At 31.3% G+C, this 9,510-nt stretch overlaps 1 long non-coding RNA gene across 1 annotated transcript; it reads left to right on the forward strand.

Moving 5' to 3' along the window:
• Positions 1-1,792: 1,792 nt before the first annotated feature.
• LOC143048335 (uncharacterized) lies at positions 1,793-8,231 on the forward strand. Its single transcript, XR_012969792.1, has 2 exons — positions 1,793-1,926; positions 5,785-8,231. It is a non-coding gene; the product is annotated as an uncharacterized LOC143048335 (long non-coding RNA).
• Positions 8,232-9,510: the final 1,279 nt, after the last annotated feature.

Below are 9,510 nucleotides of genomic sequence, written 5' to 3' on the forward strand. Positions count from 1 at the left end.
GACGTATCTTATGTTAGGGCGTTCTTAGAAATAAAGGCAACAGTAGTATACCGCTGTTAAAAACTCATAAACCCATGGACAAAAAACAAAATCGGGGTAACAAACTAAAACCGAGGGAAACGCATTAAATATAAGAGGAGAACAACGACACTACACCGAAACGCAACACACACAGAAACGGACCAAGCAACAGACAAAACACCACGAGAATAACAAATATAACATCAAAACCAAATACATGAATTAGAAACATATCCGAAGTCCAAATTGTAAATCTTTAAGTAATTTTTTGATAAAACATTTATTAATAACGAAACCAATTAATAAAATTGTTTACGAATTTTGTAATTACATTTGGGCATCCCGTAAATATAATTTGAAAGACATTGGCCTTATTGTGTTGCACGACTTCTTAATCCAGTGAAGCGCTTAAAACTTTTATTTAATTAAATGCACGTTAATCAAATATTTACGGTCACAAATTTGTTACTGCCATTCAGTAGCGAAACTGTTTAATTGATCCAAGGGAATGTTCAATTCTTGTCCTTTTCGGCTACAGGAGCAGCGGACCAGTTTAACGTTTCTTTACAAAATAGAAAAATTTGATCACTGAATACATAGTCCCAAACATGCTAATTAGTTTGTGATAACAACTCACCAGTTCATTAAACCTCAAATACCCTCGAGATACTCTGTCATCCTGTGTTTGTTTAATTAAAGCATGCAAATCCTTAAATATACTTTTTTGTTTTGATTGCTATCGATTGATTTTGACAGGTAATTTTTAAATACCTATTTACTAACGAGCCTTCAAAAAGAGTTCGGAATTCGGTGTTGACAGGGTTCGGTTTTTTCAGGTTAGATTACGTTAATTGATAGGGAAATTTTGTGGGACTTTGAAAATTGTTCGGTTTAAACTGAAATTCGGTTTTATCAGGGTTCGGTTTACCCAGGTTTCACTGTACATGTATAGAATTAAATTAATGATTTTAAATGTAATACTGAAATTATATCAAAAAAGATTTTATTATACTAATTTAAACTGGAAAACAATTTGTTTTAAAATGAGAATTGAATTGGTAGTGTTATCGTAAAAACGAAGTTCAAAGTTTAAAATAAGGTATTATTTCTATATATATGAGTTAAAACCGATGGTGTGTGTCATTTCATGGTCATCTTTAGGGTAAAAAAAAAAGAATAAAAAAGCGAAATCCAAACTTTATTATGTAAGGATGAAGATATGATGATCCTAAGACACCTAATTAGGTGTCTTAAAGTTAGAGCGAAAACTGCGATATATCATAAGTTAGTGAGCTTCGAGAACACCACCCCAGGTTTCTTGAGTAACAATTATAAGCTGACATGACAGTTTTTACATATACATATAATATGTAATTTATCTGAACGAAAATGTTAAGTGAACGAACTTATCAGTTTTGGCGAATAGGGCAGTTGTAGCAATAAACCAAAGATTTATATTAAATAAAATATTCATAGATTTTGTACTCGACCCATCTGTTTTATCGTCAAAAGACTCGGCATTGACTTTCGAATAAACATCAATCAAAGTTATAAATTGTCTTTATGTCAACACTTCCGGGTTATATACAACAACTTCAAGTAGAAGTATCTTTGATCCAAGTGTTCAATAACTTTTTTGTTTTAGACATGTTCAAATAAAAATTTATAGTATGACAATTTCAATTGCACTGTACAAGTAGTACCTTGGTGAAATAAAGTAAAAATCGATACATTAAACAAACACTTTCTTACACTTTCTTATACAGAAAAAATACCCGTTATCTTTAGCAATCTACGACTCGTTACGTGTAAAGCAAAACGTGACATCCTTGTTTAAGAATTAGACCAAAGCCTGGGGAAATTTTTCAGCAGAGAAAATTTTAACACAATGTGGATATTTTATCAGTTAAGTATATGTTATTATTAAATTATTTTTTCATTTTTATTTTGGTCTTCAATCGAAATAATAAAAACTTTAACATAATCGTATCATTATACTATATGTATTTTATTGGCTAGTACTATAATGAATAGGCTTGTAAAATATTGTAAACAGTTATTTTTTTGTAAAAATGTACTTCGGTCTATGTTCATTACAATCCGGTACTTGATTCAAAGGTTGACCGTAAATAAACTATTTACATGACATGCCTGAGTATGTAGATTTCCAGTGCCGATTTAGAAAAGGAGGAGGCCTTGAAGGCAAACGTTGGGAGTGAAACTAGCAAACCATCAATACATTTATCATATATAAAACTCCATAAAGGGGGAAGAGTGAGGCTGGACCTCCGTACATTCGCCTCTCATTTTACATTCGTAATATAAAGTCTTTTTCCCAATGCCGTGATGAACCTTCAATTTATAGATTTATTTGTAGGAGGTTTTTTTGTATCGCGTTCTTGTCTTCATAAGTTATAAACTAAATAGGCGATCTGGTGTATGAATAAATTGCAACACTTAAATTCTTAAAACCCATGCTATTGTTGCTTACATTTAAGTCATTTGTTATCAGCAAGACAATTGTCTCAACGGTAATTATACTGCATCATATTTCTATACAGAGGGAAGTTACATATGTAGTTTGGTTTTACATGAAACAAACAACGGGGTGCCTTATGTAAGGGGCCGTCAATTTCCTGTAGCAATAAAAAATTCCAGGTCTCCACCCTAATCGATACATGTTGCTGATTGATTTGTTGGAATTTTTTTGTCGTATGCATGAACTTTTTGTCACTGGACGGTTTTCAATTTAGTTTTCTAATAATAATCTTTTGTAATAGTTAATTATTTCTGTATACCTGATGTTAAAACCATTTTGAAGCCACCTTTTTTTGTTTGTATTATAATTTCTTACACAAAGGCCCTTTTTACATGTTTCTGCCTTCTTGAGCCAATACCAGATCACTATGCAGAATCTATATCTCAAAACTCGACAGTCATTTCCTCTGCTTTCACTGAACCGAATGCATCTAGGCATGTATTTAACCGAATTTCTCTCAAAATAAATGCACGATTAAATGTTGTTTTGGGCTATAGAATAGAATACAAATTGATATCAAGTATCACGAAATATATAAACAACATTTTTTTTCATTTAAATTAAATAAAAGGTTAGTTTTAGAATAACCAACATTAAAATCTCCATCAGGCATACTTTGCATGTCAACTTGCCAAATGACATGAGTTAAATTCCTTTTACAAAAAAGGTTTAACTACGACTTCCTTTGTCCGACATTTGCGATGAAGCTCACATTCTTCACAAACAAATTTATACAAATTGATGGCGTTAAAAGTCACATTTTCATATTTCTGCAATTAAGTGTTCGAATACATATGCCTTCGGTAAGTCATAATTTGTAAAAGTAAATCACTATGGGTCAAAATACGGTCTTGAAAACAGAGTACAAGTTTTTAAAACATTTATTAGATTTCATAAACCTACCTGAATTTTTACCAAATTTTGACAGAAGCTTCTTACAGAACTAGTCAAAAGATAGTATTTAGAGGAAAATTTTACTATGATAATTTTGTTCCTCGTTGCTGTTTCATGGGGCCTGCGACTCGCAGCAAAATAATGCGAGTGACTGGGTTCTGCGAAACCCTTACAAATTTGATAGCTGAATACATCGGTTACCCATCTCCAGCTAGAGGTTAAATTAAAGGTCAAATGAATATATATGTATTCAATGAGGCCCAATTATTAACTTGGAAGTGCACAACTCATCAACCATGTTTCTCAGCTTATTCAACAAAATGGAAACAGATAGGCTGCTGAAAGTGAAATATAATTTCACTATTATAACCCTTTCATTAATGATTTAACAACAACAAAAATCATATTTTTTTTAAATATCCTAACTAATGCACCTATAGCAAAAAGATACATTTAAGGCTGATCACTTTTTAAGAGTACTCACTGATTTTCTAGTTAGTATAACAATACCTTTTGATCAGTTGACCATATTACAACATTGTTTTAACAGTTAGTAAATAGGTGTAAAAATTCATTTTAAAATTAGTAATTACTGGGCCATTTTAGGAATTACATGTATTTACTAAGTGCATCTGGTATTACAAGTAATTCCTAAATTTTAGTAATTACATGTAATTCCTAATTTCACCTATTTACTGTAACATATACATATATGACAAATATGACAGAATACAGAGAACAATTAAATAAATTAAATAATGCAGAAATAACTTATAATAATATGAATAATATATTAACTGATCATTTGCAATCTTAGTTTCCATGCAGCTTTATGATAATTACATAGATTTTTAGTTAAGCTTTTTAACCCAGCTTGTAAAGAAAAATTAGCTTTCGTGTATTTGGCCATAAACAATAATACTTTGGCAAAAAATTACATCTACGTGTTCTATACGCAGAACAAATCAACACAAAATGATATTCATCTTCAATATTATTCATTTTACAACATCTACAAATACGATTGTCTCTAGGAATATTGTCATAGCGACCTGTTTCTAAATATAATTTCAAACTTCCACTACGTATTTTGTAAGTATATTGGTATTAAAATCACTAGTATTGTAAATAATTCTCCAAACAAAAATCTAGTTTGAAACATTTATAGATAGACAGTTTTTCACAAGCATTAATATTAGCATACCAGCTTTGATAGTGTTGATCGTTGATACGTGATTTAATAAGGTCGAATGACACAAGACAAGAGACAAGACAAATACTATATTAAAGTCTCATCACTTGTTACATATAAAATATACAGCTTTTTAAAACACAAATTAACAACAAGAGCCACTCTATAAAGAGTTATGAGAGACTATAAAACAATTTTTCTTAACTTATAATACAAATACAACTTAAGTCAACTATCATGAATAAAAAATACATTTTCGTTTTTTTTTTTAAATTTCATAGCAGATTTTGGCAGTAAAAATACCATATTTTCATTTGTAAAAAGAAATATAAATTTCTCATTATCAAACATATGTAAAAAATTCTCATCAACAATACTAGCATGGTTAAAAATAACATTACGAATATCTGAATATACAGGACAGTTTAACAAAACATGTTTTTCATCTTCAACGTCATCAGTACAGTTAAAACATAATCTATTTTCAATATCAATATTCTCATAACGACCAGTTTCAATTCTGATGGGTGCTACCCCACATCTAAATTTTGCTAAAGCACTCCTGTATCTACCTGGTATATTAAAAATTAAATAATTTTCTACACCATATACATTTTTGAACATTCTATATGTACGTAATTTATTTTTATCATCTGACATAATCTTGTCATACCATTCTTCCTTAAATTTTGCAAAACATACATTTTCAATATTCTTAACTAAATCCTTGTTCAAAATAAATTTATGTGACCCAGGTTTATCCATATATAATTTAAACCTAAACTAAACAAATTAAGGTCTCTTACATTGGATGCCCAATTTGTTTTGCCATTAGTAGGATCAATACATAAAACTTTATATACATCATACACAATATTTGGTTGGTCCTTAATTAAATGCAACCAATATTTAACAATTCTATATTATTTTGAAATTGTGTAGTTTGATATCAAGAGTGAGAAATCTATACTGTACTTGTTATGATGTCTCTGTCACGGGCCAGTGGGTCATATTCGTCTAATTTTATTATTTGATTAATTGTCTTAATTATACAACACTGTGTAATAGTTATCAAATCAGTTTTTTTTTCTTTCAATAATGCTATGAAGAGTAAATAAAGATATTATTTTGTTTACAGATGTGTATTTGCATTGTTCTTATACTTTTACCTGATGAAAGTAAAGCAATATTGGAGAGTACACAAAACACTGGCTGGCAAAACTGGACACACGAAAGTGTCGTTTCAACCCAATGGATTTGTCCTAAATCTTGTAAAGAATTAGGAAAGGAAACCAACATTGTCAAATGTTGTTTCTATTTCGCAAAACCTTACTGGGATTTACATTTGTGGCACCATGTTGTTGGAATGCTTCATGTAGAATATTTAAGTCGAAATGGAAAAGCAGTTCTGTATAATACCAACTTTAACACAAGTTCATTTTCGTTTTATGAGGTCGTACATCCAAACGGATTTCTTTCAAGAATGCCATTAAATATTTGCACATTTAAAACAATAGTACACCTAGATTTTTCCGACAATGATATAGCGCAAATAATAAACTTGCAATGTCTACATAAATTAGACAAACTTATCTTAAAGGGAAACAAGATCACATCGGTAAATAATTCAACTTTGACAGGAATGAAATATTTGAGGTTTGTTGATCTCTCTCACAATAGAATAGGCCATATAGACCCACTATCATTTTCTATAAAACCAGGTAGTTTAATGCATGTGTATTTGTCCTATAACAAACTGACATCTGTTGATATTACAATTGCAATTTTGGAGAAGTTTTTTGCTCTTATAGATTATTCCCATAACCAAATCAAACATTTCAATAACGAACTTAACTGGAAATGTTGCAAACAAGTAAATGTTACTGGCGGATTTATTAACTTGCAATATAATAACTTCACATATTTTCCAAATTTAACAGAAGTAGGTTTTCGTGATGTACTTTCTACAGCTAAATTGGCAAGTAATCATGGATTTGACATTAGGAATAATTTATGGAGTTGTGACTGTTTCTTCTTTCCGTTTTTAAACAAAGCTTTAGAATATTTTCATTACTATCCGAAATTAACTGATCAGTACAATGCCAAGTGCAGAGAGCCAACATATTTGACAAATTATTCGGTAATTGATTTTAAAGATAAGTACGACTTACTAATATGCAATCTGAGCATGTCAGATAAATGTCCAACTGGTTGTGATTGTTTTTATCAACCGTCACAAGATAGAACAGTAGTTAATTGTTCTGGAATTAACCTGCACTTTTTAGAGGTAATGCCCGACTTCGACAATCTTGAGATAGATTTATCGAAGAACAATTTAGACTCAAAATGGAGCGACATTGATTATCTCAAACGTGTTAGGAAATTAGATTTATCAAATAACAAACTGTCGGACATAGATTTCACAGCTTTCAATGCAGAAAAACTGACTTCGCTGATTTTGCTGAACAACCCCATTGTGTCAATAAACAGATCAATTGAAAATCTAGAACCATGTGTCACTCAGATTGGAAACATTTCTATCGATTGTGATTGTAATTCAATGTGGATGAAAAGATGGATGGATAAACAAATAAATCAAGGTTGTTATTTTGGAAAGGAAATTCTTTGCAAGATAGGCTCTAAATATATAGCACCTAGCAATTTGACCAGGGACCAAGTGTGCCCTGAAGAAGATAATGGTTTCAAATCTACATTTTACAGTTTTATTTTTGCATTAATGTCAACTCACGCAGTTGTCATTTCACTTTTGTGTTTCAAATTCCGATATGAAATTTTCTTAATTTATCGTAAAAAATGGTTGAAATTTAACAAAAGTTATGAAAATTTTTCAGATGATCTTACATATGATGCATACTTTTCTTTTGACGGAGAAATATACGAATTGAGACTGTGGATGAGTAAAATTCTACTTCGATATCTAGAGAAAAGGGGCTATAAGGTATTCTATCCATTGAGAGATTGTATTGTGGGATACCCAAGAGAAGAAGACATTTGTCGGAAAATTTCCCAGAGTGCAACATTCATAGTGTTTTTAAGCCAGAGCTTTTTAGATTCCCCAAATTTAAGATCAGAGTGGAAATATGTTTGGCATTCCTATAAGGAAAATAAATATAAACAACTTATAGTTATCAACTTCGATGATATGGAACCGATACATGTTGAGGACGATAGAATGAGGGCATTTGTAAGACTCAGTTATTATTTCGAATTTTTCAATACAAATAGTAAGCTGTTGTCAGATATCGAAAAACAACTTTTTTGTCGAAAACTTAAAACCAAAAGAAATCGTATCCACCCTGGACCATATAAAGGATTATATAAAATATGCAGTGAAATTAAGAATCCACAGCAGATAATAAAACCGAAATAAAACTTTTGCTATTAGTGTTTGAATTGTGTAACAATCAGATAGTGGAAAACAAGTTTTAAAGCGTCGACGAAGCCTTGGTAGTAATAGACTATACAGAAAAAATAGAAATCACCAAGAGCCATAGAAAGTTCTTAACGTATTTGGAAGCAGTAGCTAACTTTGAAATTTAAAATATAATGATAAATTTGAAATAATCTTTTTATTTTGGATGTTTATTACATATACCTGTGTCGAAAAGACAACAACCGACCAATGAGAAATAAGCAGTCGAAGGTAACTAATTGGTCTTTAACACAGCGTGAAAATCCCGCAACCAGACAGGCTTCAGCTTGTCCCTTAAAATGTATACTGTTTGTATCTGATGAGTTAAGCTTTTTCATCTGATTTTTATAGTTCGTTCTGATGTTTTTCTTTAACACCACTGTCCCAGGTTAGGGGGAGGGGAGGGTCCCGCTAACATGTTTAACCCCGCCACATTCTATATATGTGTACCTGTCCCAAGTCAGGAGTCTGTAATTCAGTGGTTGTTGTTTGTTGATGTGTTGCATATTTGTTTTTCGTTCATTGGTTGCGCATAAATTGGGCATTTAGTTTTCTCGTTTGAATTGTTTTACACCTGTCATTTCGGAGCCTTTAATGGCTGACCATGCGGTATGAGCTTTGCTCATTGTTTAAGGCCGTACGGTGACCTATAGTTGTTAATTTCTGTGTCATTTGGTCTCTTGTGGAGAGTTGTCTCATTGGCAATCATACCACATTTTCTTTTTTATAGTTCAGCAAAATGGACGTCACACTTAACATTGAAACATACAAATGAACCAAAATTAAAATTTAAAAAACCATATCAGACTAACCAAGGCCAGAGGTAAAGAAGTTCTGACTTGGGACAGGCACACATATGATGTATGTTTATAGCATTGGAAAAGAAAGGATATTCATATTACGTAAATCTCAGCCTTGATGACACAAAATCACTACATGCCATTCAAAAACCCAAATCATATGCCTATTTAGTTTATTGCTGTTATTCATCTTAAAATTACAATAAGCCTTTATACAATAATGAGCACCAGATGGAATAAATAGTACTTTGTAGAAGTTATAATACAAACATACAGAATTAAAACATTCACAAAATAGATTTAATATGCCATTAGACTGTTCTTTTGTATTGTAACCGGGAGACTGGCTACTGAAATGACAATGATCGACCGTTGCTAAAATTGGCGAGGCCAACGTTAGACAATGAAATGACTCAGAGACAGTCACTCGCATGAAAATACTTCAAACTCCACACAAGTCTTATGAAGTAGTTACCATTTATTGATTTCAGGATGCAATTCGTGTAATTTAACAAATAGGCAGACGTTGTCAGTCGATTGTCTGGTTACTAAGTGACTACTTCAGAATACATATATCTTGACTGTATAAGTTTTGTGTATAATGTAGCTGTGCTATTTGCGCAGTCAAATT

Source organism: Mytilus galloprovincialis, chromosome 10, assembly GCF_965363235.1.
Source record: "Mytilus galloprovincialis chromosome 10, xbMytGall1.hap1.1, whole genome shotgun sequence".
Lineage (NCBI taxonomy): Eukaryota > Metazoa > Mollusca > Bivalvia > Mytilida > Mytilidae > Mytilus > Mytilus galloprovincialis.